The sequence below is a fragment of the Nothoprocta perdicaria genome, unplaced genomic scaffold (assembly GCF_003342845.1).
Source record: "Nothoprocta perdicaria isolate Ctin4 unplaced genomic scaffold, notPer1 scaffold_236, whole genome shotgun sequence".
Classification (NCBI taxonomy): domain Eukaryota; kingdom Metazoa; phylum Chordata; class Aves; order Tinamiformes; family Tinamidae; genus Nothoprocta; species Nothoprocta perdicaria.
In genome coordinates, this window is record NW_020455462.1 from 160,805 (window position 1) to 188,520 (window position 27,716).

The following is a 27,716-nucleotide window of genomic DNA, read 5'->3' on the forward strand; positions in this document are numbered from 1 at the left end:
CAACTAGACTCTCATTTAAGGAAAGAGAAACTCTGGAGAACAAAGTCTTCCAGATAAGCCATGCCTTAAATGTCTTCCTTCCATTTTTTTTTTATTAAAAATTCCTGCCAGAAGGTTGCTGTGGCTTCATTTTGACTACCATTTATTAAGATGTTTTATCACATTGGTTTATAAACCCTAGCAATGATAAGATTCTGTCTAAAAGCTTCAGCTGTCTAGAAGATCTAGAGGAAAAACAAGGTGTTTGCAAAGTTGAGCTTGAACATCTTATTATTACTTTTGCAGTGAGATTACTGGATGGTATTAATTCTCCTTAACACAGATGTCAAAGTGACATCCCCTTTTAACAGTGCAGTTATCTGGTTATTTTGCAACTATATCTGCAAAATTTCATTTCACTTTTGCATGTGTCTCGTCTTTCAGCTGCTGAGAACTCACTTGGTGAGAGGGCTGGTCCTGGAGGAGAGCAGACGACGCTCCGCAAGGCTGGGCAAGACGACAGGAGAGGCTGCAGGACCCGGACGGACAGGTGTCCTCTTATTTCAAAAGGCTGTTAACTAGATATTCCCACAAAGCAGATGCCCTTGCACTTCTGGAAATGCTGGATATGCACAGATTCTAGGAGTACAGAGCTGTGACAGGAAGGTGTCACAAGGGGAGCTATCACAGTCCTATATCCCTTCCCACCTTCTCTGGGGGTCTCCGACACGCTCCAGCAAGGCACCAGGTACATGTATAGGTTATATATGAACACAGTGAGTATACCTGTCTGCACGGAGTAGTTAGAGTAGTTATTTGCTCCAGCAAGAGCAAACTGCCTGACACCAGCTCCGGGGCATTCCCGGAGCCTGCGGGAAGTCCACGGCTGCTGGGAAGCCTGTCAGGACGCTTGCCCTTGGAGAAGCTCCGGAGCCCACGTGCGATGGTGGCTCCAGGGAGCTCGCGGGAAGCAGCAGCCCATTTACTCACTGCGCCGGTGCTTCCTATAAATATATTTATAACCCTGGCCTGCCTGCCTTACCGTAATCTCAGGGGCTCGTCTGCTTCGGAGCGAGCCGTAATGGGAACTGTAAACTTTTATGCTTGCCCTCTCTAGAAATTGTGTCAAAACTTTTATATCGGAGATTTTTCACCTTTTTGCTGCCTTCTCTGGCAATCTGACTCACAAAGCAGCTCCATAAAGAATTTTAAACAGGGCGATGGGCACCCGAGCCCCATCACTGCCTGCACCTGCAGCAGCTCCCTGGCTACAGCAGCTCGGGCGTCACCATCTGAAGTGCTTTTTCCTGCAATAACACTGATGACAAATATTTTTGCTATCCTCATTACCCGCGTTTGTGCTGGAGATAGAATAGTGCTCAAGACAATTCCGCCTTTCTGCAGAGATGCGAGGTTTTCTTTATAACCTTCCCAAAGAAAGGAAAGAGAAGAAACAAACCAGAAACACTTCACAGGTATCTATGTCACTACATTTTGCCAGGCTTGCTGCAAGGTTTAAGAACGGGAGCAATTATGGTCATGCAAAACCCTGGTTCGCTTCACAAAACTGCTGCTGAGAAGTTACATTTTTCTCTGCGAGCACCACAAACCCTAGGCAAAATGTTTCCCACTACGCAAGGGAAGCCGAGATGCACAGTTAATAGACAGCTCGCAAAACCTCCCGTGACCTTACTGAGGAAAACACCAATTACCATGGGAAAAGTCAGTAACTGTCTGTTTGCCGAGAGTCATCATAAAATCATTCCCACCTGCAGCTCTCTGCACACAGCAGACAACGTTTTTGGGCAAGGGGCACTCGAGAGCCACACTAGGGTTATTCCCCCTGCCAGACCAAAGCAAAACTCGGGGGAATACATCATTAATGCACATAAAGCCTATGCAAGCCCTCCCTTGACAGCCGAGGCCATTTACACAGGCATTATGGCAGGGGCCTGCAGCAGCAAAGGAGACTCTTCCCTACATCCCTAATTAAATTGTGGATCGCGGCTTCTCCCTCGCTATCCGTTGCTCCCTGAAGCCCCCGAGCAAACCAAAGCTGCTGCGAGATGCTCGGGCTCCCCTTGCAGCCACAGAGGTGGTGTCACCCAAATAGAGAGTCGTACGACGCCCATGACCGTATCCGAGCGTCGCCCACATTCTGCAGGATGGAATTTGTCCACACGCACCGCGTGATGAATATACCTGTCACCGTAACAAATGGTTGCGCCAGGCTCCACGGAGGGGAGACACGCAGTCTTCCTTGCAATTTATCCAGGTTACACAAACCGACCCAAGGAAAACATGCGGCTGTTCAGTTCTGCTTGACACTGCTTCGTACTTCAGGAAATCACTTCATTTTAAGGAGATAACGCTCTATGTTGTGGTTTACCCTTTAGCAGTGATAGGAAAACCTTCTCTATGCTGCATACCCCCAAGCAAGGACAATTAGAACAATTCCTCTGAGGCAAAATTTCTCAGATTTTGGTACGTCAGGAAAGAAAAGGGACCATTTGGGAAGACGGAGCAAGTATTAAGACTTGCACCAGGGCTTACACCTTTCTAGACTGGCTCAGTTGAGACAGCCACACGAGCAGTCACTATAAACAGAGCAGAGCATCTATTAATCAAACCAAAAAGAATCTTTTCTCCCCTCATACTTTTCCTGCAAACCACATATAGACATTCAGAGCCAGAGGTATGCTCCACTTGGGCCTTCTCCCCTGCCACGGTCAATAACAAGGGAATGAAACATTCCCTTTTTTTGCCCTGCTGCAAGCTGCCTATCCTGCCCTTTATGAATTAGATTCACCACCTGGGTATCTCCCTCTGCAATCACCTTCCCTTGCTAACAACCAGCTCATTTTGCTTTGCTACAGTGAGAGCTTCTGAGTTAGTTAAGGTAATGATGTTTCAAACATAAGAATGCTCAACAAAATTCCAATTAGTGCCTAAATTGGTGCCTATACACTTTTTTTTGGGGGGGGTGGAGGGGAAGTGTATATTGGCCCCTGATTTTATCTCCTTCACCAGGTATCTTTCTCACAAAGTTCTCTGTCCCTTGGTCCAAGTTGGTCCATTTCAAGTCATTTTCTGAATCGGTTGTGTACTCCTTCCCAAGCCGTATTTCTGATTATGAAGTCTGCATGTTCCCTCTCTCCTCTCCCCTGACTTCCCAAATTATTTTTAACCAGGAACAACGGATGGAAAGAAAGGATATTTTTCATATAAAGCAGGTATCAGCTGGCTGACTATAAAGTCGCATGCTTGAATTTCCTTTGTCTTTGATGGTCATTTTAAGAAAAGGTTGTTCAAAAAGAAGTCAAAGCACCTTTTTTTTGCAGTTCATCAACTGCTAGTTTGTGCATCCTCCCCACAATAAGCATTTCTATGCATCTCTATTAAATAGGTCATACTTCATAGCGATTTGCAACCTGGAGAACCACTTGATTTCCAAAGGGCAGCAGAGGGTAGGCACCAAAGGAGGAATCCGACCCAACACTCTCCCTGGAAAGGGAGCCTTTCAGGGCTTCTATTCTTTATTTCTGACACCTCCTTTTGGAGATGGGGCATTAAAACCCAAGGCTGGGTCCGTGCTGAGCTCCCACACAGATGTACCCAACAGTCACACTGTGTTTTCAAGAGCCTTCCCTGATCTCTCCCGGTGCATCCCAACGCTCCCGTCTCACTCTGCTTTTAATCAGCGCCGGGCACCGGCTGCACGGAGCTGCTCACAATGACAGCCAGGGCTCTCTCCCCGAGTACTTGCAGTTAATTTAGATCCCATCAATGGATCAATTGTTCCTTCCAGTGCGCCTTACCTTGCGGCTTCCACAATGAATTTCATCTCCCATTGTGCCCGCCAGATACCTGGCTTTGTTACCGTCCTTTGTAAGCTGCACTCAATAGTTTGGAGAAAAGGGTTTCGTGGAAAAAAAATTTGCTAGTTGGCAACTCTCATCTTTTCTGCTGCTGTACGGATGTTCGCAAGGATGCAATCTTGACTACTGAAAGGAGCACTGCAGGCAAAAATATAATAAATATGTATACCTCGCTGGTCACTGCAACCTTCTTCAGTACCAACTCCTTGAGATTCAGATAAAAAGCAGAATTCTTCTGCTTCTGATATGAGACAGACTCTCATAACTTCCTTGTTAAATAAATTTAATTTCCTCAGTAAATAACATGTCAGCTTTACCCTGACTGTCTAAGGAGGGGATCAAAAAAGCTATACAGAAATAGAAAAGAGAGAGGCAGATTTTTATGAACTTTGGACAACAGTAAAAGAAAAACTCAGAAGAGTTGCAGCAGCATTTTTTGTAACTAGAGATGAAGTTTCTAGCAGAGAAAGACCTGACTAACCACTCTGGTATCCTGCTGAATTGCTTTGCTTTCTTATACGAAATAATATCATTAGTATTTTAGAGATCATTCTGTTTGGGAGCACCCAAGCTACTGCAACACCGAATACATCACTTCTTGCCCACTCCTCTTTCACTGCTCTTTAGCCCTTTCCAGGGCTTAAGGTGACCTTGTAACTTACGAAGGAAAAAAAAAATGGCATTAACATGGAACAAATGATTGACCTATCTGGATGGCAGCTGGTGACATGCCGCAGGCTGCAAAGTTCAGATACTAAACTTCACCCTGAATGATGGATGTTAAAGCAGAGGTAATTCATATTATATCAGCAACATTTTCGGAAATTTGGAGGAGGAAACGGACCAAAGTTCAGGGGGTGCATGAGGGCTGAAAGGTCCTTGAAGGGATGTGAAATAAGAGCTTATTAGATATGAGGACGCTGGAGGCTCATTTAGCCTGCGGAATGATCAGAGACTAATTCCCTTGGAGCACTGAGGCTGCAGGAGACGATGGAGCTGCTTCAGCTTAATGTTAGAGCTGATGGAAATTTTAAGCAGGAAGCCCCTAAGATCAGTTTTGTTTAAGTAACAAAGACATAAAACTGCCCGTGTTCCCTGGGTCCAGGGGACATTGGAGTGAGAATGAGCGGTACTTGTTAAAATGTGGGGAACTGAACATCAAGTCTTTGAACCAGGCTCACGTGCCTCAGCTATCACCGAGCTGCTGCATGATTCACTGTGAATTAGGGACCCTTTGGCTTGTTCCTCCTCAAAAGCTTTTGAAAACTCTTGATTCTACCCTGCTGCAAAAAACACACTTAGGAAACCTCAAGGTAACTTCAGAGGAGAGGAATTAATCTGCTCCTCAGAGCAGGCACTTGACCAGGTAGGGGATGCTCAAGCCTCCAGACTACTGTGCAAGAAGCAAGTCAGACAAACCTGCACTGCTGCCCAACTTGGACAAACTAATCACACAGATACTTCAGATCAAAGACTTGTCTACTCTTCATTTCAGACACAGCTATGATGAGTGATTGAGTTCTTCCAGTCTAAATAGACTAGAACACACTATAGAATTCAGGTTCCTTTTACTATGTCCACCATAAGATACTGATCCTGCTACCAAAATTTATTTCGACAACACCAAAAGACCAAATCTAATTCAGTATTTCTGGACTCTATATTTATTTATGCATAAGACATCACGTACAGTGCCTATGAAACTCAGGTTAAAGAAAAAGGGGGAAAACATTTCTGCTGTCCAATTTCCAAAGTTAATTCCTTTCTAACCTTCAATGCAGTTGCTTTCAGTGGGAACCATGTACATGCAAAATAGCCCACAGTTAACCCTGTAGGTGCTTCCTTATTACCAAGGCCTTTAAACTTTAGCCTACATGAAAAACGGGCAAAAAAAACCCCAATTCAACTGTTCTGCAACCGTGGTAATAAGGCATTATTTCCCACTTCGTGTTGCATTTTTTTTTCTTAAAGTCTTCCCCCTTCACCATCCATTAATAATATACTAGAGTAGAGCTTACATGCTCCGAAAGTCAATAAAAGTAAATAAGAAACACTTCTAGAATATATTTAGCCTATAGAAGCTTCTACAAAACTGTTATATACTTCCTGAAAAAAATGCAATAATTAATGTTACCAATTTAACAGGTGAGTGAATGTTTGCAGACCTGTTGCAAGGATACTGCAAATAATAAGTTAGGAAAACACACAGAAACAATGATTTGTGATTGCAAGTACTTCTATATTATCTTTCTTTCATATGCTTTTATATTACTATTTTATTGTTAATTACCTCTACATTCCAGGTTCTTTTCCCTCAGCAAATGCCACGTCAAGCTTGCTTCCTGCAGATATTGGAAAGAGGCTTTTCTTTACTGCCAGCATAACCTCTGCCGCGCATCTGAAAGTCAAACTGTTTTTCTTGCTTCATACATCACTATCAAAAGTAAAAAATGTAGAGGTCATGGAGGAAAATTTCGCTGTTACTTAAATAAACAGAAATAAATTTGTTCTTCTTTGATTTTGTAACGCCTAAGGCAGGACAGTGTACTTCGCCAGTGAGATAATCAGCTGCTCCACAGTACAGAATGTAAAAAATACACAAGGAACAGATACAACACAGCTACAAAAAGATCAATTTTAGATTTCTGTTCTTACGTGTAGCTGTATTATACAGAAGGTTACATATCAAAATACTGAAAACTGTTTTCGATAAACACGTACTGTGATTTAAAGGGAAGAGAAAAAACAGAAGTCAGCTTCACAGCAGTAATATAATCAAGCCCTTCTTTCCAGACCCATTGTTATCAGATATTAGATTGCATTCGTTGATAACAAGAACAGAAAAGGTTAGTGATTCTGGCTCTGCTGAATGATGGAACCCGCACCCACTTCACTCCGTGTGGAATTTCACCTTGCATATCTGAGGGCTCAGAATTCATTATCTTCTACATTCTTCTCCTAATCGTTTATAATGAGAATTGTAAAGACATTAAGTGGAAATGGCAACACTTAGATTAAAAAAACACATGCCTGAAAAGACTTCTTATTTATAAAAGGTGTTTTCAGATAGCTATAGCTTTTAGTTGGATAAAGCTTCGCTTGTGCAACAGAACTACCTGACACTTACCATTAAGTATGTGCTTAATTCTATGCAGGATCATTAATACATATTTTGATAAAATCATACATAGATAACAGGTCGCCCACTAACAATCTGTGTATTGCTTTTGGTTCCTATCCCTCTGCATTTTTACTTTTTGCTTCTCATTTAATGGTTAGTTTAGCAAGAAAAAAAATATTCTCCTGAACTGATCATTACACTCATTTACAGCTAGTTGTTTAAATGCATTTGTACAAATCAAATCCTCCAAATCAACAAAATAATGCTGTCTAAACTGCCATCAGTACTTATATTAGTAGCTAGTATTTTCAAATATATTTAAGCTTTCTGCCTATGATCATTTTGCACCTAGTTATGTTGCCTGTGCCCCTTGGTCTAACTGCCTTTACAGCCACAGGACCTCAACAGAGCTGCAGGACTCTAAACCAAGCCTTGAAACTTCTGTGTTTCCATTTGGTGACCAGCAGATTCCCATGGATTATACCAGTGAATTCAAGGAGACACCTTCTTCCCACTGCAAGCTTAAATCAATGCTGCTCACACTGTTGCACTCACAACATAGGAAAAGAGTCTTCAAAAGCCAAAGTGCTGACCAAAAGCTGCTGATTCTCACATTGAAAGTTAAGCTCCTCTGCTCATTGAGCCTGAAAGCTGCAAAGATATCCATTCCCCTACACTGCATCTTCATGTGACTCAAACTTTGAGCTGGAAATCAGGAGAACTGCTCACTGCCTCCATTGCTTCTTCACTAGCACAATTAAAAACAACCCCAGGGATGATTTTGGAAGTTGAGGGTTTGTTTTCTCCGCAACAACCAGAACACAGATACCATCTCACATCCAAAGGGCTTGAAATTCTTACAGCTTTACTACAGATAGTAGTGCTGTACAGGGGAACGTTGCCTCAATCTGTTATTAAACCAGCCCATCTGCTTTATCAGGTTTCAAGATTCTTTCCCCCTCTGATAGGAGGGCATTTCATTATTTTCTGGTCACTATGCAGCTGAGGAGATAAATGCTTTAAAAAAAAACATTCCCTTGCCCCGTTGCTTATGATACATGCCACTTCACACAGCTGTGATTTCTTGACCCCAGCTGAAGAGCAAGCAGCCTTGTGGTGCAGCTGCAAGCGGATTTTGCTTTTGTGCAAACGACCAAATTTCAAGGGAAAAAACACAAAAAGAATTGAGACTCAAAGCCTTAAGCCGTCAGAAGCAATGTACATCATTCAGGTAAACTGCTTAATGCCTACAGGGAGAGCCTTGGCTGCAAAGTCCCTACTTCAGCCGCTGCCAACAAATTGTAACAGTAACTGGGAGAGAAAAGGAAAAATGTAGTGTAGGTTGTTGCACTCCAACTGGTGGAAACATTGAGCTTTTGTTGAGATTTTATAGGTCTAATTCTGGTATTGTTTACTTATCCACCAGCTTAGAGTATGGTTCAAAATTACTGAGTATCAAGAAGAGAAACTAACCCACACTTTAAGCTCCTGGTTCCTGGCTCCCATTAACATACATTTTTAATGAGGTTTTATTGAAGAAGTCTGTCTTCCAGTTTAGCAACCTCCTTAAGCAAAACTGTTAAGAGTGGAGCTTCTGCTGAGAAAAGCGTCAGATAGAAACATATGCTCCCGAACCCCAGCCCGTGCAACCGCAACTACATTTATTTTGTGCTCTCACCATTACTCAATACTCCATTCAGTTTTTACTTTAACTAATGAATGGAAACATGTCCTATTTATAACACCACTGCACTCCAGAGCCAGAAGTTGACAGTTGGCCATTTCTTAACTGATGCATCAAGGAGTTGCCATGATATCCATTTCCAAAATGTCTTTGGCTAGTCAAAAAGCCATCTCGGGGGAGAACCCTTTTCCTACAAGTAAATGCCTAAAACTATTGATTTTCTAAACCACAATTTTCACATGAATTCTCATTTTTTTCCCCTCGTAGTAGGCTTTCTGCTCTCTCTACAGGCATTTTCTTGCTTTTCCTAGGTGAATATTAAAAAAGCAGCAGGCAAAAATCCCATAAACCCCTTATAATGTCTTGTCATTGTCAGAAAACAGGCACTGGCGGATCTCTTTGCCCAAGCACCTTTCAGCAGCTCCTCTAGCTCCATACAGATCATTTATACCTTCACAGAAGGTGTTGATGAGTGCTCTAAGTGGAGAATTCTGCTTCCTCTCATTCTCAAATGACTTCTGCAGATTTTAGTTCCTTAAGGATTCTGGTTCATTTATGCTAATTTAAGCACTTTTAATCCCTTCAGCCATGAGCAATTTCTCTTAAGCATTTGCTTTCTTTTATAATACCCAAATAGTGAGTCCATTTATAATCACTACCTTAGGATTTAATGTGGTTATTACTACTCACTAGACTGCATGTGTTCCATCAAGTAACAAAAGTACTTTTGTTTTGAAGTGGTTATTTAAATTTAAGAAGTTTTTACCATTAAGCTGAAAGGGGAAAAGCTTCTTAACTCCTCTTCAGTTGCTGTTGGGTTCCATCAGGATATCACAAGTCTAAAAAAAAAGACTGAATTACAGTATCTCATTTATAGCAGAATTAACCTTACTTATAAGGAGCAATCTTTCTATATCCTCTGGAAAAATGACAACACGAAGGTAAAATAAACATTTTGATACAGTTTATCAGGCCATGTAAGGTCATCATATTGTCAATGAGTCTTGATTAATGGTATTGCTTTTTTTAAACCTTGCATGAGATCGCCTAAAGAAATAGACATAATTTTCTTTGAATAAACTATGCCAATTACCTAATTTCCCACAGCTGACAATTTTATTTTTCTCCCCTCTAGTGCAGTATGATGACCAGTAAAATATAAAACTGTCCGGGACTATAATCAAAGGGTATTTCTGTAAATCACTCAATGACAATCTGGGGCAATTTTCAATTACTCTCAGGACAGATTTTTCCAATTGACTAGACAGCAAGTGGCAAGAAAGATTTAAGAAACACCTCGTAAGTGCTGATCAGAGAACTCGGTACCAAATATCATCAATCTGTATCCTTCCGAGACCAGAAAGCATTGCAAAATAGGCTATTGAACTCACATAACCATCCAGTTGCAGAATTTTATATCTGGTGGTTCGGCACCTTGGGATTTTTTGTGTTAAGCGGAATTGTATCAGCTCGTACTTTGACCGTTTGCAATTACCATGTGCTTCGTTAGATTAATGGCTGAGCGTCAGAAAACTGACCCACTTTCTGTTAAGGAGATACTGAGTCAAGTGTTTCATTGGGTTACCTGTGGCAACCTAGGTGTTTACAGTGTCGTTACAAAAAAATATTTAAAAAAGGATGAGGAAACTAAAACAGCTTGAGTTAAAATATAGCTAATAGTCTAATACATCTTCCTGATACAGGAGACACAAAGAAGTAAAAACCTGGCTAAAACGGGAAATAGATGCACCAAACTTAGATATATAACTTCTGGATTTTCAATGCTCCTTACATGCCTGTGAATATAAACAGAGAAAAGGAATTAGTGGGATAAGCTCAATTTCCAGCAGCATAACAGTCCCTTTGCACAGCTCGAGCAGCATAAAGAAGTTTTACATTAGATGTTGTTGTCACTTCAGTAAATTTAGAGGCCCACGTATTCTGCTAGGAGAGTCCTGGGAGGGGGGTAAATCACCCAGATCCCAGTCACTCGGATATGCTGGTGGGTCAAACATTATGCTACTTATTCCACGTAGCACATTATTTTACCTAGCTATTTTAGCTCTTGTGTGAGGAAAGCAGCCCTTGGAAGCTCTGCACAATTGATGTCCCACGACCTGCCCTATAAGGATGTCTTCCCTCAGCACACAGGCATCAACATTTTTACAGGTCTCAAGGCAAATCTTTTCAATTTGCTAGCAAACAGCACGAAGCAAGATGACAATCCTGCAGTATTTGGTGTGGTTTTGCACTGGTGCTCACTCACACATCTCCTTGGATTGTTCTTTGTTAATTATTGACACCTATGCCCCCAACTAACAGAAGTTGTTGGCCTAAATATCAGTAGGCAAGATGAAGAACTGAGGCTCCAAACACGTTTGCAGCCAGACAGATTTTGATTTTTTAAAGCAAATCTAGTTTCCTATAAAATTGTCAAATATCCAACGATAGCAAAATATTCTCTTCAATAACAATTCCACAGATTCTCCCTATTTCTGAAGACAAACTGCCAGATTTAAGCAATCTCCAAGATGATAGTTCAGAGGAAGTCGTCCGTGTGCTGAACTCCCAATTCCCTTCTCAGCACATAGACTTTGTCCTAGAGGTTTGGCATCTGAGCTCCTGTCAGAACAGCTTATCCCACTATACATATTAAATACATAAGGTCTAATCTTGCTCCTAAGGCCAAATCCAAGCCTAACTGCTAAGCCTGTATGAACACTCTGCATACCCCAATGTCCAGCTTGGTGCAGCAGAGCACACCAAGATGCAGACTAACCAATTTTGCCAGAGACGTCTCCTTTACACAGTTCAACTTATCCTTAGCAATTCATAACTTTACCAAAACACCAAACAGGAAGATTTTGATGCACCATGTGTTACATCTACACTCATTTCTGCTCTGAAAGACTAATTAAAATGCTAATTAGTATTCCTATCTCCCCCTATTATATTTGTATTCAGAATTGCAATAGATGCAATCTGTGTGTATTTTTTTTATAATTCAAGTAGTTTAAAATTAATTTGAAGCCATACAACAGCAATCATATTCTAATTAGTAAGATAATCAATTAATAAGCTTGTAACTAACAGTTCTCATGTTGTAGATGGAGATCATTTCAACAGGGATGAAATGTAATCTCAGTATTTGAGAAAAAAAGATAAAAATTAGTGAATCTGTCCTACAGCTAAGAGATGCTTCTGTTTAAGAGGTACCATTTTAACCCCTACACTCTGCATGTGGCTACAGCCACATGACTTCCATTAAAATAACAGCTTTCCATGGCCAAAACAGCACGCCAATCTTCAGGTATTTAGACTTCAGTTAATACATGCAACATGATTACAGAAAGCCATTAAAGCAAATATTATAAATGAGTTCAAGAAAACAGATTATTTCCACAAGGAATTAATTGCAGGATGCAGAGAGAAAAATAGGGAGGAAGCCGAGATGAACAAACCTCATAGCCCTGGCTTGTTGTGCCAAATGGCTTTCTCCCCTCTAATTGCAAACAAATTTGGGCTGCAAAAAACATCTACCTTCAAGGCCCTACATTAGCGCTGGCACCTGGCTCCTCTGGGAGCCTCTTACTTTGCTTTCCAGCCAGAAAACACAGGAGAAAAATGAGAGTTTGTGATAAACAGAACAAAGTGGAGAATATTGCTTGCCAAGCTGATGGGTTGCTTGGTATCTACAGCTCGGGGGCTGTTTTGGTCATGGTAGGCTTACCACCAAATTAGGGCTGCTACCAGGCATACCACTAAATTAAAGGCCTAACAATAGAATGATGTCAGAGGCTTTAAAATATGGGTCTTCTGTGCATCTCCTTTACAGTAAATCTCTGCTGGGTACCCTGAGGAGTCATTACCACAAATAAAACCTGCTCCCTCCACTGTGGTGCGCAGGCAGTGTAATGGTCCCCTCCCTTGGACCGAGGTTGTTGCATCAGGGAGAAGTGTGCTCGTCGCTGATGAAGCCCACAGGGCAGAGCCTTCCCTATGGCCTTACACTGCAAGGAAATGTGTGAACATTTGGAGCATTAACACAGCTAATCCTATGCTTTAATAATAAAAACATGCTTGAATATATCTGATTAGAAACGTGCTGGAGCAATTCCCCCAAAAAAGTATTTTTCTCTAGCCAGCAATTTCCAGGCTCCTCTCAGGAAAAAAATCAAGACAGAGCAACTTAGTTCTTTACATCTGTCTCCACCCTTACTGTTATCTTGCACAGAATTTGCCTTTTGCTACTTAATACTTCCACTGTGTTTCTTTCCAAAAGATAAATGAAATCAATAAAAAGAACTATGAAGTTTTATTTCAGTTTCTACAGAATCAGAGCTCTTGTTAGCATCCGCATGTCTTACTTGCATAGGCAAATTTAACGAAAAGCATAAACTTAAAGCAGTCTCGATTAAATCGGTTTACTTTTTCTAGCACAAGAGTTCAAATCAGTTTTACCTGAATTAAATTGCTCTTTAGACAGCTAAATAAGTCGTTCTCAGGTGACAGGAAAATATAACCTTTCAAATTTACCATTAAAATAATTAAAATAACATTTCTACACAGCACTAATGACTACTAGGAACGCTCTGCAATCCAAGTGTTTAGGAGGACTCATTTTTGTAAATAAACTGGGGATTTGAAAGTCTCACTCATACTCACCTCTTCCCTTTTCACGAAATTCCTGTACCCTACACTATTCTTACACAAAATTTCACTTAAAATGTAAATTACATCTTTTACTCTGCACGGTTATATTTATCAGTGTAGCAATTACAGTTCCTTAAGCTACTGGGATAATTTATATACCTTGACCTCTACATTGAGAGGAACAATGCAAGAAAATACATAACTTGCATTCAAAGACAAGGGAGATATCTTCTAGTCTATTGATATTAGAAACAAACAACTTTCTCTGGCAATATATATGTTAGATAAAAGGATCAACTGAACGGGTTCCAAAGGTCCTGAGAACAAAAGTGGCAAAAGGCACTAATTAATACACAGGACATCCACCATATACTTACAATGTCCAAGCCAAACTTCACATGAATTCAATGAATGAAGAAAACCATTTAGGGGAAGCAGCGTGTAGCGACTCATTAGCTTGAGCAGTTTGAGTGCTGAGGATACTTAAGCAAAGTGTTACACAATTAAAAACCCAAATGTAAGTGGTGCTGCAATACAGAAGTTAAATTACCAGGAAATATGAACATAATCATTTTTGCCATAAAACTGGTAATAATGCTTAGGTGATAAATACTATAAAGAACATGCACATGCAGAGACCAAATTAATGGCAAAGAGCTGGGTCAGGAAGATCCTCTGAACTGCAGGTTATTAGTATTTATTCTCAATAAAGCCAAAGAGGATTATCTTTTTTTTACAGGAAGGTCATTAATGAAATTACTTTCCCTGGGGATGACTGCTGTGAGCAATATCAATAGCCAAGCATAGTGTATCCAATCTAAATTTTTATGTTGCCCGGCGGTATTGTTGAGTGATAAGATGCCTGACTCATCCTTCTTGCTAGGCAATAAGACTACAGGAAGTTGAGCTTCCTCAAGATGTCATATAAATTTATAAAGGATGCCCTCAGGAAATAGTTTGGATAGTGAATGAAAACTAGAATTTGCTTTATTTACTATTGTGGTACATATGGGGATGCTGCAAGTAGGGTCCAGTAGATACCTGGGCAATCTGGCACAGTTTGACACTGAAAAGAATGTTTTTTGCTTTGTAGATAACAAAGAGAAAACCATATATAGAAAAAGCTTGAATAAGCTCATGCACAGCATTCATTTTTACCTCTTGCTTCAACATGTCATTTATCCTTAATTACCCTGAAGTGAGGCATTCAGTGAAGAGCAGGACAAATGTGATTAACAGAAACATGCTTTAAAAGTGGGTGTTATTATCAAAAATATGAGGGTCAAGGGTAGAAAGCTGAAGTGCAGAAAGAAAAATGCACATGTAGAAAGATCATCCATCCAAGATGGAACAAAACTAAACCATGTGCCCTTGTGGCCAAGAGGGCCAATGGGATCCTGGTTGCACCAGGACAAGTGTTGCCAGCAGAGCAGGGAGGGGATCCTGCCCCTCTGCTCAGCTCTGGTGAGGCCACACCTGGACTATCAGGGGCAGCTCTGCGCTCCCCAGTATAAGAAAGATGCAGAGCTTCCAAAGAGGGTCCACCGTAGAGCAACGAAGATGATTACCAGACTGGAACATCTCTCATATGAGGAAAGATTACACAAGCCAGGCTGGTTTAGCCTGAAGAAGATTGAGAGGGGATCTGCTCAGTATGTACAAATACCCGAGAGGAGAATGTAAAGAGGATGGGACTAAACTCTGCTTAGTGGTAGCCAGTGATAGAACAAGGGGTATTGGGTACAAACTGAAAGATGGGAAGTTCCATCTCCATATGAGGAACTTCTTCACTGTGAGGGTGACAGAGCCCCTAGGTAAGTTGTGGAGTCTCTTTCATTGAGACCACCTCAAAACCCACCTGGATGCCCTGCTGTGCCCCATGCTCTGGGTGTCCCTACTTGAGCAGGGGGGTTGGACTAGATGATCTCTGGAGGTCCCTTCCAACATCAACCATCCTGTGATTCTGTCAATGGATAACGGTTTTTACATATACTGTGGCTGGAGCAAGGGTTACTGTGCATCTACTCAAGCATCTTTAATAGAGAGGCTTGGAATTTCCTGAGGTTGTTCCTCAGAAGGAGCCTATCTGACTGGCATCATTTCATGTTCTGGCTACAAAAAAAACCATCATACTACTTTGAGTCATTTTAGTCTGCAAGAGTCATGATGGGACATCAAAGTTTCCTAAAAGGGGAGATGACCAAGTCCTATCAAGCAATAAAAATCCATAAATATTTTGCCATGAGTTTAGTACTAGCACTATTCACTCTTTGCCCCTTCACACTTCACTCTTTGCCCCTGCACGTACCAAGGACATCTCCCTGCACATACCAAGGACAGCAAACAGGAACATGCTGTAAATACTTCGAATTTTATGCTTAGATATTGCACCACATCAAAACTTTTCCTCATACAAAACAAATATTAATGTTCTGCAAGAGATATTAGTAATATCTCAACTTATATCTCAGTACACAGCTTTTGTACTGACACATACAGAAAACACTTGGTTACAGGTTTGATTTACTTAAAACATACATCAGCATCGGGTCAAAACTATTCAGGTGCATTTCAAAGACTCTTCAATATCTTCAAAATTGACCATTAATGGCCTTCAGGGAGGACTTGGGCATTGTAGATGAAGATATGCTTTTACCATAGGTTAAAAAAGTGACCTATACATACCTGAAACTTAGTAGAAGTATTAAAATATATTTGAGGATATCAGTCTGCCAAACAACTTGCAAGTTATTAAAATCAGCAATTTGTCCAACTTAAAAAAATATGGTTTCTCTTGCCATTTCAGTTTCAGCCTCAGGGTATTTGGACAATGCTGAAAGACTGTAATTTTGCTCTGTTCAGCATGAATTGTAATTCTTTTTTTCAAAAAAACTGCCAGTAGAATTTTGTTCTACGCTTTGCATTTTAATTTGATCGCTTGCCCTTTGCTGTTCTCTTCTTCTCCCCAGACATATTCAATTGATCTCACAATTGTATATGTCACAGGGAAAAAATAGGTTTATGCTACCACACACTCAGCAGCAGATATGGCAAAGTAATTTATCCTTTCTTTCTGCAAGAGTTTGAGAGAGAACTACAGACATGTTCCTGATGGTATTACCTGAAGAGTTGAAGCATTTGCATCTATGCAGAGTCCTGATATTTTAAAAATCACTTGTCATGGGTTTTGGGCACACTGACAAAACAATCCAAAAAGTTCTTTTTGATAAGTGATCTGCACACTCAAGGACTGACTGCAGGTGGTAGTAGTGGAAGTAAATACAAATCTTTGATTTTTCTTGATAAACACCCTGGGCAATGCATGCTAAAGCAATAGGAACTCATTAAGGATATTCTTAAGGGACTTCTCCAGATGTTTTCCTCTTTCAGAGTTGCCTTGGTCCCAGGACACAGTTGTCCTGGAAGTATTACTGTAATTCATCATGTGACATAAATGGGTCCCCAAGCTTTTGCTTCTATTACAGGTCCTCATAGCAGGTTAATGAGTTTGAGGCTGCATATCATGCAGTTCTGGTTCTGCATACATACGTTTCATGAACAAATCTTCTCAGCAAGTCAAGATTTTCTCAGATATATTCCTTCTGTAGACAGAATTTAAAGCATGCTTGGAAAACCAGTGGAAAAAAATACGACAGTGCTGCACAGAAAGCAAGCAGAAATGAGTAGTGCAAGCTCAGAAGAGGCATCAGAAAAGAAGCCTCATAAGAGAAGCTCTACTGAGCATTAGATGGCCAGGCTGCAGGCTAATGAGATGGGGTACATCTCAAGGCAGTGCCACCAGCATGCAAGCATCTTGCTTCTGTCACCCTCCTGCCTGCAGGGTGGCCTGACAAGGAGCTGTTTCTTTAGCTCCCCTTCAAGTGAATCCCAAACACTATTGAAAGGGTGCTTATAGAGATTCCCTAGTAAAGCAATCAAATCACAAACTCCTTTTTTTAAAGGAAGACTTATTTCTCATTCCAAGCTTTATCCTACTTTTGAGATTAAGTACCTCAGTACTTAAGTATTAAGTTGAACACAGTACTAAGAATGGTTAAAAACCATTCCATTTCCTGCCCAATTTAAGGAAGATGAGCTCCAGAAGGTGCTAAAATTCAGCTATAACAGGATTTAACAATAACAAGAACAGCATCCGAACCTCCCAGAGCATCACTGGAAGTGTAGCACTGGTTCTCCAAGCTATGAGATATGCATAGGGAGCTCCTGCCCATGATTTCATTGTGTGGTTTGGAAGGACTGCAGATCTAGGTGTATTTAATTCAGATGTATCCAAGAATTAATCTTGCATTACACAATGAGATAGGCAGGGGGATTAGTCTGAAGCTGTGAATGGTAAAAACAGGCATTTCACAGATGTTTGGCAAAACGCAGGCCGCTAACAAACCAGAATAAACACAACAAGGAAAAGAGACTGTTGAAAGCTAAAACTGTGGAACTGCAGGCGAGGGAAGAGGCAGGACGAGATGCTGCACAGAGCAGTCACTGTCTCAGCATTTGACAGAGCACAAAACCCACGGATTCATTGCAGGGAAGCACACAGGTACATACACCCCATCAACTGCACATATGCTGAAAATAAAGAAGATTACAGTGTGCTAAGCTGGATAAAGCCAGTGATGTGCTTTAAACTATTGGTGGTTATTTCTTGAGCTTTTTGAGACTTAACAGCATTATATATATAAAGTGCCAATAGTGCCTATGGCTCGTAACATACCAGACGCAATCAATTCTGGAAGAAGCCCAAAAGCTAAAGCACATCCTGCACACCATATGCCTTTCCTCCTCTATCCAAAGGGCCATGAGTATTTAAAATCATTAGGAGCTTGTCATGGATACATATGCCATCTTTGCAACAGCATAAAAATCTAGTGTTAAGTATATATACACACAAAAGCTTTTCTAGAATTTCCCAGTGTTCCCCTCCTTCCATTTGTTATATTTCACAAAAGACTGTACAGCAGTCTGTTTAACTTCTGATTATTAACTGCATTAATAAAAGCAATAATCTTTTCCAGCCTGGCGTGCTGCCAGTGCCAAAGCATTTGCAAACATATTCCAATTTTTCCTATAACTTACAGGGTCTGGTGTCTGCAACACAGATATATCTCATTAAAACACTAAGTAGCAATAAACAAGAAAAATCAAGTAACTTTTTGCATCACAACTTTGTATTATCATTAATAATATTAGACAGCAGGGCCATTTTAAAGAGCAAATCACACTAGGATTTTATTGCAGTATTGAATAAATAATATGAACATTTAAACCATATTATCACTGATTCATCTAGGTTGATCCCAGTGCATCCTGGACTTGATTTAATATTAATTAGGGCTACATAACTCAACAGCAAGCCGAAAGGTAAGAAAAGTAACAGAGCTGAACATCTGGAGTCTCAGGACTACAGGAATTTGTGATTTTAGTGTCTGAAAAACACAACTTCCTTCTGAGGACAGGAATCTTCACAGAAGGGTTGAGGCTGAAAGGGACCTATGGAGATGCTCTGGTTCCACAGGACACTTGATCCTCCTCTGGACCTTCTCTGTCACCAGCAGAACCAAGGCCATGCCCTTGGTCACTGCCCCCAGAGCCATACTTTATAATTTATAGCTCTCCCTGGCAGTTATCATTGGTGCCTACGTGGAAGAGCAGTAGGGAGTAATAGACCAGTCAAACTGTGGCATCTTCTCCACAAGCATCCCTAGGAAAAAAATCAGGGCAGTAGGTGGAATCCCCATGCCCTGCAGTAGGAAATACCCTGTTATTAACATTCATCCCTTCCTCCTGATGGTCCCATACAGCCAGCACAGAGGCTCCACTGGACAATTCTCCCAGCTATGGGGGCAACAAACCTATTCCACACCACAATAGAGTACAGACCTTCATCCTGGGGCCAGGAGCCACCAACTTCCAGCCTTCAGCACCCTGGGACTTCCAGCTCTCATCCACAGGGCCCCAGCTCTGCCTGCCCCTCTGCTGCAGCAGGAGGCTTAGGCTGTTAAACCCCAACCTCTTTTATAAGCTTCACACTGGGTACTTGATCCTACTCAACCAGGGGCAGCTGGGCTAACAGCTCCATGCAGCCTTTGATTAAGGACAGTTGAAGGTGATTGTGATTGATAAGCTGAAGGAACCTGTGAACAGCTTGATAGAAATCGGCCTCCTGAGACCTTCCTCATCTGACAGCATCCACAGACTCCCTCCCTCCCACACCCACCATCCTCATCCTCAAGTTCCTCAGATGGTTCCCAGGAATCTCTCCCACAATCCAAAAAGAAATTCCCAGAAGGTCTAAATGACCTTGAGGGAGAGGCCAAAAACAAACTGCACAAAATGCTGTGGATGTTGCCTGCTTGTTAGCACTGGCTCAGGTTTTGCTGTTGTGAATGCAGCATGCAGACCATTACTTATAGGATTACCTCATATCTCTGGAATTGAGTAGAAAAATTCCAGTTTCAACACAATATGTATTCCAGTGATATTTATTCACTAGAAGGAACTCAATCAGTTATGGTTATAAAGGATATAATAGGAATCCCTTCTGTCAATGGTATTGCTCAGAACAAATCTAAGAAACAATCAAGGTGTTTTATAGAAGAAGATAGTTGAAACAGCAGGAGCCCCTACAGAACATATAGCTACCTGTCAAAGCATGAATCTTATCTGAACCCTTTCCATCAAGACAGATAAACAAATGCAAGATCTGGCACCCTGATTGCTGAAGGAATATGGATCTACATGTCTCAAAGAAAAAGCAGGCCCTCAACCTGGAATGCAAGAAGTAAATGTACTCTGTCGCCATGCCTTTGAGAGAATAATAAATAAAAGTTAAAGTAAACCAAAGTTTCGGGGAGAAAAAGAACACTAGTGGAAAAGAGGCTTAGACTTGTAGAGGCTTTAAAGAAAATTCAAGGAAACCAGACTGTGAGCACTCTTACCACAAAGATGACTTCCTCACTCTTGAAGGCTGTCATCTCCAACTTCAATGGTGGCAGCCTTGGGAGGACTTGGTAGCTCAAAGGGGTGCCCAGACACTCCTTGCCTCCAAGGGACCCTAGGATGGGTAGGCAAGGGAGTGAATGGCTGCAAGGAGGAGACAACGGAGGTGTGTGAAAGGACTCGCTCTGTGAATCAGTGACAGTCCTGGGAGCAGAACCTGCCTTGTGGGGGCTCCCCTTCAGTGTTTGCTCTGCTTGGCCTCACATCTCTCTCCTCCAAATGACTATTTTTTTCCTGAGAAAATGAAGTCAGAAGACACATGCTAAAAATGGGGGGAAGAAGGTATGGCCTGCACAGAAATCCCTGACAACGCAGCTTGTAATCCATTTCAGTGGTATTATTTTGCTTTTATAAAGAGACTGACTGCTATTAAAGGAAAAACCCATTCCAAAATACATGTTTTCCAACTAAACAGAGTACCTAATCCATGGTAGTTTAATAAAATAATAGCAATTAGAAACAGGCTGCCTTGCAGACGAATGTTTCTGCCAGGGCCAGATCCCTCACCAGTCCCTTGGAGAGGAAGCTGCTCCACTTTTGCTGAACCTGGCAAACAGATTCCTGAGAGGTTCAAAGTAATTTCCACCATTTATAAACCCGGAACTGTATTAGATAATACCTTTTAATTGAAACTGGCACTTTTAGCCTACCAGAAGTGACAACTGGCTTGCCAACAAAATAATACCCGGCACTGCATCTGTAATGTCAGCGAGAGAGTATCTTGATTCTGCCTTGATAATTTGCTGTCTTTTAAAGGAATCCAGATCTTTAATATGCAGCCCAAGCCACTTTTATAGCAATCCCCCTCCAAAATATTGCTGCAGCTGTACGACTGCAAATCCCTCCTAGTGCCCTGAGCCTGCAAATATGTTCCCACCTGCTTAAGGCTTTCTTGGAGTCCCCCTGGAACATGCATAGGATGGTTTGATATGAGAGCATCTCTGCTGATATCTAGAAAAATGTCAGCTATTACCGTTCCCAGGCAGCTGGGTAACTTACATTTTCCAAGATAAATTTAAATTTTATCAGAGAAAAGACACTTAACGCTCTTCTGGACCAGTGGGTGGTGTGTCCATGTGCTCTACTACCCTGGTTCTAACTCTTGCCATAATACAACTGTCCTTACAAGAAGTCAGTACTTGAAACCTCACCTGACCTCCACACAGTTGGACATATTGCGATTACTTATTGGAGCATATTTATTTATAATTTTTACATAAATGCTTAATATTATACAGCAATATAATGGAAGACCCTTTAGAGCTCAGTTTCAAAGCTTGAAGCGTTGCACTCAAAGCTCTGCTTCATCTCCTGTAACTTTTAAACACACAAAAACATTTCAGGTACTTTTTGAAGCCTGCGTTCGGTTTTCTCCCTGCCAACACCCAGTGTTTTCACAGAGCGTTTGTTTAGCATAAGTGAACCAAAGTTCAGACGGTTGCCCTTTGAAGCCTCAGCAAAGCAGCAGCCAAAACGTGTCGCTTTTAATTCCGACTAACCCCACTGCAGAGGCAGGGAGGAAGGGAGCCGCGACGCTCCTTCCTTCCGCGAGCACCTTTGTCCTTCCCTTTGTTCACTCAAAGCAAACCAACATCAAGGATTCTCCGCACCAACCAACGCTTGGTATTTTTCACTTAATTCTACTTTACGGCTTCCCCCTGGCTCGTCTTTGACAGGGAGAACATACAGCTTGCCGTTATAAATACTTGATGATGACCCCGTCTCCCGTGCTCTTCATTCCAATCATAGTTCTGCCACTTACTATTCATGTCAGTTTGGAAATAGAGAAGAACCATAAAAGTAAAACCTCTCCCTGCTCTCTTTGAATTATCTTTCAGAGGGCTATAAAAACAAAGCTGGGATGAGTTCATATGGAATTTCAAAGCACTGATGATTGCTGCTTCCCTCCCCTGAGGAGAGAAGGAGGGAAGTGCAATGATGTCTTCCCATTTCTGATTGAAAAATAAGCAGTTTCTGCGTCCAGCTTGTAAGATTTATTTAATGTTGCAATTTCAGTGGCCCACAGAGATGTGCACGCGTCTTAGCTTTCGATTCCTGTGTGCTCTTCAAGCAAAATAAAATTACAATGTTTGTCTCCAAGCTGCTTTGGATGGGAGCTGAGGAAACTGTCAGGAGCAGCTGCATCTAAATTGTGCCAGACAAAAATGTCCCAGGAGCTCCTCGGTTCCCAAGCTTCTCCTCCAAGACATGCATGACCACCAACTCTCTTTGCCCTTGCCTCAGGCAATGGAAGGATCTTCTTCAGGACACCAACTCACCTGCTTGTCATCTTCTATGCCTGATGTCTTCTCCATGGAGCAGGATCACAGGCAAGGGAAGTTCGAGGAATCAGTTCCTCCTAAAAGCATCAAAGGTGAATGGTTAAGGTGTTTTCCCTGGTGCAAAGCCCTCCCCAGTGAGTGAAGAGAAAAAAACCCTCCCCAGGGTGTTATGCAAAATAAAAGGTGCTATTGCATAAAATGTGTCTTATCACAGCACGTCTTGGTGGATGTGGAGGGGAGAACTTTGGAAGAAGGCAGATAATACCAAATACAAAGCCTGTTAGAAGGGAAAAAGCTGTATGTGATCACTGTTAGTCTTCAGGAAGAAGTTACTTAAGCAATTGCACAAATTGCTGCTTTTTAGCAACTACCTCCTCAGCAGAGGTACCATACGAGCTGCTCTGAGGAGCTCAACACGCAAGCAGAGGTCAAACGCTGATCGAGCTTTACATGCTTGGGCAGTGCTAATGACAAAAAGATATTAATTACCCTTATGTTTTTATTAATCCATGTGAATTGCTGTGTGCCCCAACAAGAGGGAGACTCTGCTGCTAAATCCAGGCCAGCTTTTGGTCGATTAAACAGACTGGAGGGTCTGGATCCTCGTAACAATAAAACCTGTATAACTTCTATGCATCTCTCAGGTATTTGCAGCTCCTAAATCCCAAATCAACTGCTTTGACCCGGACCCCTTGTTTATGAGAGCCTTATTTTTGCAGATGACAACAGCCTCGCTCGGTGAACTGCGTTTGCTGTCAGTTCATCCCCCAAACATTGTGGAAGAAGCAGAAAATGTCTGGATGGCTTCTGCTAGTGCACATTTCTCAGTCCTTTGTATCCTTTTCTCTGTGATTGATTGGGAGGTTCATGAAATGGAACATATGGATAAGGGGTTCAGCTGGAACCATAAAGATGCTAGACTGAATAGGGAAACTTCTCTCATTGCTGTGAACCTGCTGAAAAGCAAGCACTGGGCTTAACTTGTCCACAGGAGCCAGCACATTCCCCTTGCGTCTTCCCAGAGGGATATTCCTGCTGGAAAAGCGCTGCATTTTCTGCACTAGCTGCCTGCTCATGCTGCTGCTTGACAAACCGTAAAGCTGCGAGCAACAGAGTCAAGGGGGAAGCAAAATGCCAGCCCCAATGTGTCCACGGGCTTGGCTCTTTTTGTTTTCTTTTTTGAAAGCTTTGTGGTTTGGTATAGAAAAAACAGTATGGCACAATGATTAATTTTAAGAGAATCGAATAAAGACTACAGAAATAGTGATATTTTATCAAGCATAATTTTGTTTTGATGTCATTTTTTTCCTCCTCCTGTTTTACTTTCCCCTAAGCTCTGCACCCTCCTGTATTGTCTTTCCCCCGTTTCCCCCCTAAAAGTCACTGATGTTTTCGTTCTGCTGAGTACAGGGTGGAAACTTGACATTGCACATCCTGCCTTGTCTATCCCGATTCCTTGAGCATGTCCAGTATGGAGTGGAAAATGGGAAACGATGGGCATAGCCTGTCTAGACTCTCCAAAGGACATCAGCCAAGTCCTTCACGGGAAGCTGCTACGGACACTAAGCAGTCCCGAGGTTGAAGGTAAAGCCCTGTCGTGCATTGCAAAGCAGCTGAGAGAGGAGGAAAACAAAGAGCAGAAATAAAACGGTCAATTTTCACGATGGCCAAAGGTTAACGCCGAGGTTCAGTAACTCTTGGAGCGGCTTCAAGGACAACACTTACCGCTCATGTAATTTACCAACAAACTCAAGCGAGCAGGAGAGATTCTAATATAGATGGCATTTGAAGAGGAGCCTTTTCCATACACACTTGGGCTTACAGGTCGAGACCTCAATTTCCCTCCTCTCTGCTCCAGGGCTTGTAGGCAAGAGACATATTCATTTCTCCTCCCTCACGACTTGTGATTGGAGCTGTTGGGAATCCTGGAGAAAGGCACAAAAGCCTGGCAAGTTTCCGAGCTCTTGAGCAGCAAACTTTAAATGAAGTCCGGGGGGACTCTCATCTCACAGTGTGGAGAATTCGCTCGACTATTCTCACAGTCTATGACCCTTGAGGAAGCGAGCCCTCGGAAGCTAATATAACAGGAGCAAGGAGCAGGAATGGGAAAGACTACCTGGAAAAAATAACGTCTCTGAATTTGTGCGGTGGCGAATGAGCGAGGCACAGAGCTGCCCTGGCATTTTCCTCCTCCCAAATTCCCAACATCTGCTACAACAGTGATCAAAGATTTACCTTACGACGGTGGCTACCTCTTGTGGTGCGAAAACACTCAAGACAGGTGCAAATTAAAATGCACTTGATGGATATGGTTATTTTTCTGCAATGCCTTCAGAGATGAGACAACGGATAAGACTCTTGGCTGGTGCAGAACGGCCCCCACGTAAGACAACAATGGAATAAGGCTATTTTAGCAGCATATTTTTCAGAGTGAAAGGCTGCTCTGCTCTGCATTTTTTTTCTGAAGCCATTTCAGGGTAAAATATCATCTCTGAATACATTTGTGGAGACTTTTGGAAAGAGGAGCAGGCAGAGAATAAATGAGCTGCCAAGACTGTATCATGACACTTCACTGGAGAAATATTTTAGCCCTCAGAGTGATTCCCTTAACCAAAGTTAAGCAGGCTCCATCTCAAAGAAAACGCTGGTTTTTATATACTACATATGGATTCATCAAACACCTCAGCAACGTCGGGTCACATTCCTACATACTTTCCCCCTGGTATACAAGCATGAGAGAAAAATGTGTTGGATTTCAAGGTTAATGTACCCGCAGATTTTCTTATTATGAAAGAAAAATAAAACAAAAAAACAAAGAACAGACCAGCACTGCACATGGCAGAGCTGCCTTGTCTCTGTCCGGATGACTTTTGTGGGCAAAGAGTCAGCTTTGGAGCCCGATTCTTCTCTTCCCAAGAAGCTTTGTCATTCACTTCAGTGAGTGAGGCAAAGGGGGCAGGAGTGGTGGCATGGGACAGGATCAGAAGGTAGAGCTTGGGACTTGGCTGGAAAGCCACCGATGCAAATCCCTTGCTTAACAAACTGAACATTAAAAAATGGGAAAGTTGCCTGGCAAAATTAGTATCATTAGATCTCAAAATCTGGCATTTTCAAGGGGGGAAAATGTTACCTGAGTAAATCTCTGTTCTTCAAAACATTTTGAAAATCCAACCCCCAACTTTGCTAACATTTTGTTAATGATTTAAAGGGTTTGTGAAGCCTAGACACTAAAGCATGGAGCCCTACCTGATAAATAGCATCATAGTGATGCATAGTAGCCCTAGAATTTGGACACTGGTGAAGGTCACGCACCATTGGCACCAAATAAGAACGGCCTATATATATGTGTTTTCATGCTTAGCCTCCAGCTGTTCTATCTTCCCATGGAGCAGAGTTGTTGGACTAGATGACCTCTGAGGTCCCTTCCAACCTTAAGCATTCTATGATTCTATGATTCTATGATTGAGAGCTCCCTTAACTGATATTTTTTCCAGTTATGTTAAAAAAAGACTTTGAGAAATTTTCAAATATCAGGGAACAGCAAATACTCACCACTTAGTTCTGGTTTGGTTCTGTCAGAACACCCCATCTCGTACCTGGCCTGCGGGATTAAGATATGAAAAAAGCAAGGCTTTTACTTCCATGGAAGAATGAAACCACTAAAAAGAACAATTTTTATCAGTGTGATTTTGTGTATGACACTTCAATGAGCAGGAACAAGTGCATGTACATTAAATAAAACAGAGGAAAAAGATAGCTTACTTAGGCTGGGCATCTTCTCCATATAGTTAAATCACAACTCACGACTCTACTCCTTTCTTCCAGGAATGCAGACACCAGAGTATCAGCATGTACAGCATTTGTCATATCTGTTCAATATGTCTCTATAATTTTCCCAAGAATAACTATGGCGTGACATTTGTTTCTGAGGTAGCTATATTAACCATAATTACTTTTTCTCTTATTTTCTCTTTTTATTTTTATAATCGTACTGTAAGACAAATACCCTTGAGGTAAATATAATTTTACTGTATGCCTAGTGTTAGTAAAGGATTTCACTGCTTCTAAACTCATTAAGTTAGTGCTTATTAAAATGTGCAGGTTGCTCATTATGTCATGGAAAACAACTTCTTATTTTATTACAAGTTTCATTTCCAAGGTTAGCACATAGCAGCCCTAATTATATTGAACACTGGGATACGTTTAATTTTTTTTTTATTTCAATGTGCATTTTCATCTGAATCTGCTTGATACAATTTTTTTTTCCTGCTTATTATAAGCTGTGTCACTGGTAAGGAAGGAAATCAAAACAGCTTCCAGTGATTGACTATGCCAAAGCAGACACAGCAAGTGGGTTTCAGACACACTTACAGGTTTTGATTGTCATATTTTCTTGCTTCGAATTAGACGGTTACAAATCTTGAAAAACCTTGTGGAGCATTCAAACATTATGTAGAAATGATAAAAAAAAAAAAAAAAAAGAAACAAACAAAAAGTCAAACTGGGATTCTGAAAGCCTTTGTTCTCTGTCTGAAAAGGAATCATTGACACTCTTAATGCCATCTTCTAAAGTCCTCAGCAGTGATATTTCATTTTTTATCCTGTACTTTTCACAATCTAATCTTAAAAATGTGTTACTATCACTCTTACATCAAGGCCAACATAAGGATCTTCCTTGAAATTAGCAAAAATCACTGCATGGCTGCCCTGTTTAATCATCATTAAATACTTCCTTTGAATGATACCCTTGGCCCTCCAGCCAGCACGTTGTTGCATCCAGGAGAGATTTAGGATAAAAGGAACATGGGAGTGACAGAAAGATAAATAAGACACTGATGGTAGCGTTGACTTCATACCATCTTTGGACTTTGTTCCTCCTCCCCAGCTTTGAAATTCTGCCCCCAAATCACACAAGTAACTAGTCCAGACATTTAACAGGCTTTCTTTTTCTTTCTTTTTTTTGTGATAGAGAAAGACCAAAAAATATGATGAAGAAAAATAAAAGTCCATTTGTTGGCCTACAGTTATTGCCCCATTTCTGACAGCGCTTATGACTCTGAGGCTGTGGTGACATCAACATGAGTTTATGTCCCTGCTGC

At 41.5% G+C, this 27,716-nt stretch overlaps 1 long non-coding RNA gene across 3 annotated transcripts in view; it reads right to left on the minus strand.

The window, feature by feature from the left end:
• LOC112947556 overlaps window positions 1–19,270 on the minus strand; it is a 34,752-nt gene extending 15,482 nt beyond the window's left edge. The window contains exons 1-3 of one of the 3 annotated variants that reach the window (XR_003249436.1): window positions 19,217–19,270; window positions 9,429–9,501; window positions 6,148–6,291 (exon numbers count right to left, since the gene is read on the minus strand). This is a non-coding gene — a long non-coding RNA (uncharacterized LOC112947556). Of the gene's footprint in view, window positions 1–6,147; window positions 6,292–9,428; window positions 9,502–10,386; window positions 10,506–19,216 lie in introns of those variants that run through there. The other 2 variants (XR_003249435.1, XR_003249437.1) reach the window with 2 other exon arrangements.
• Between the last annotated feature and the right edge of the window lie 8,446 nt (window positions 19,271–27,716).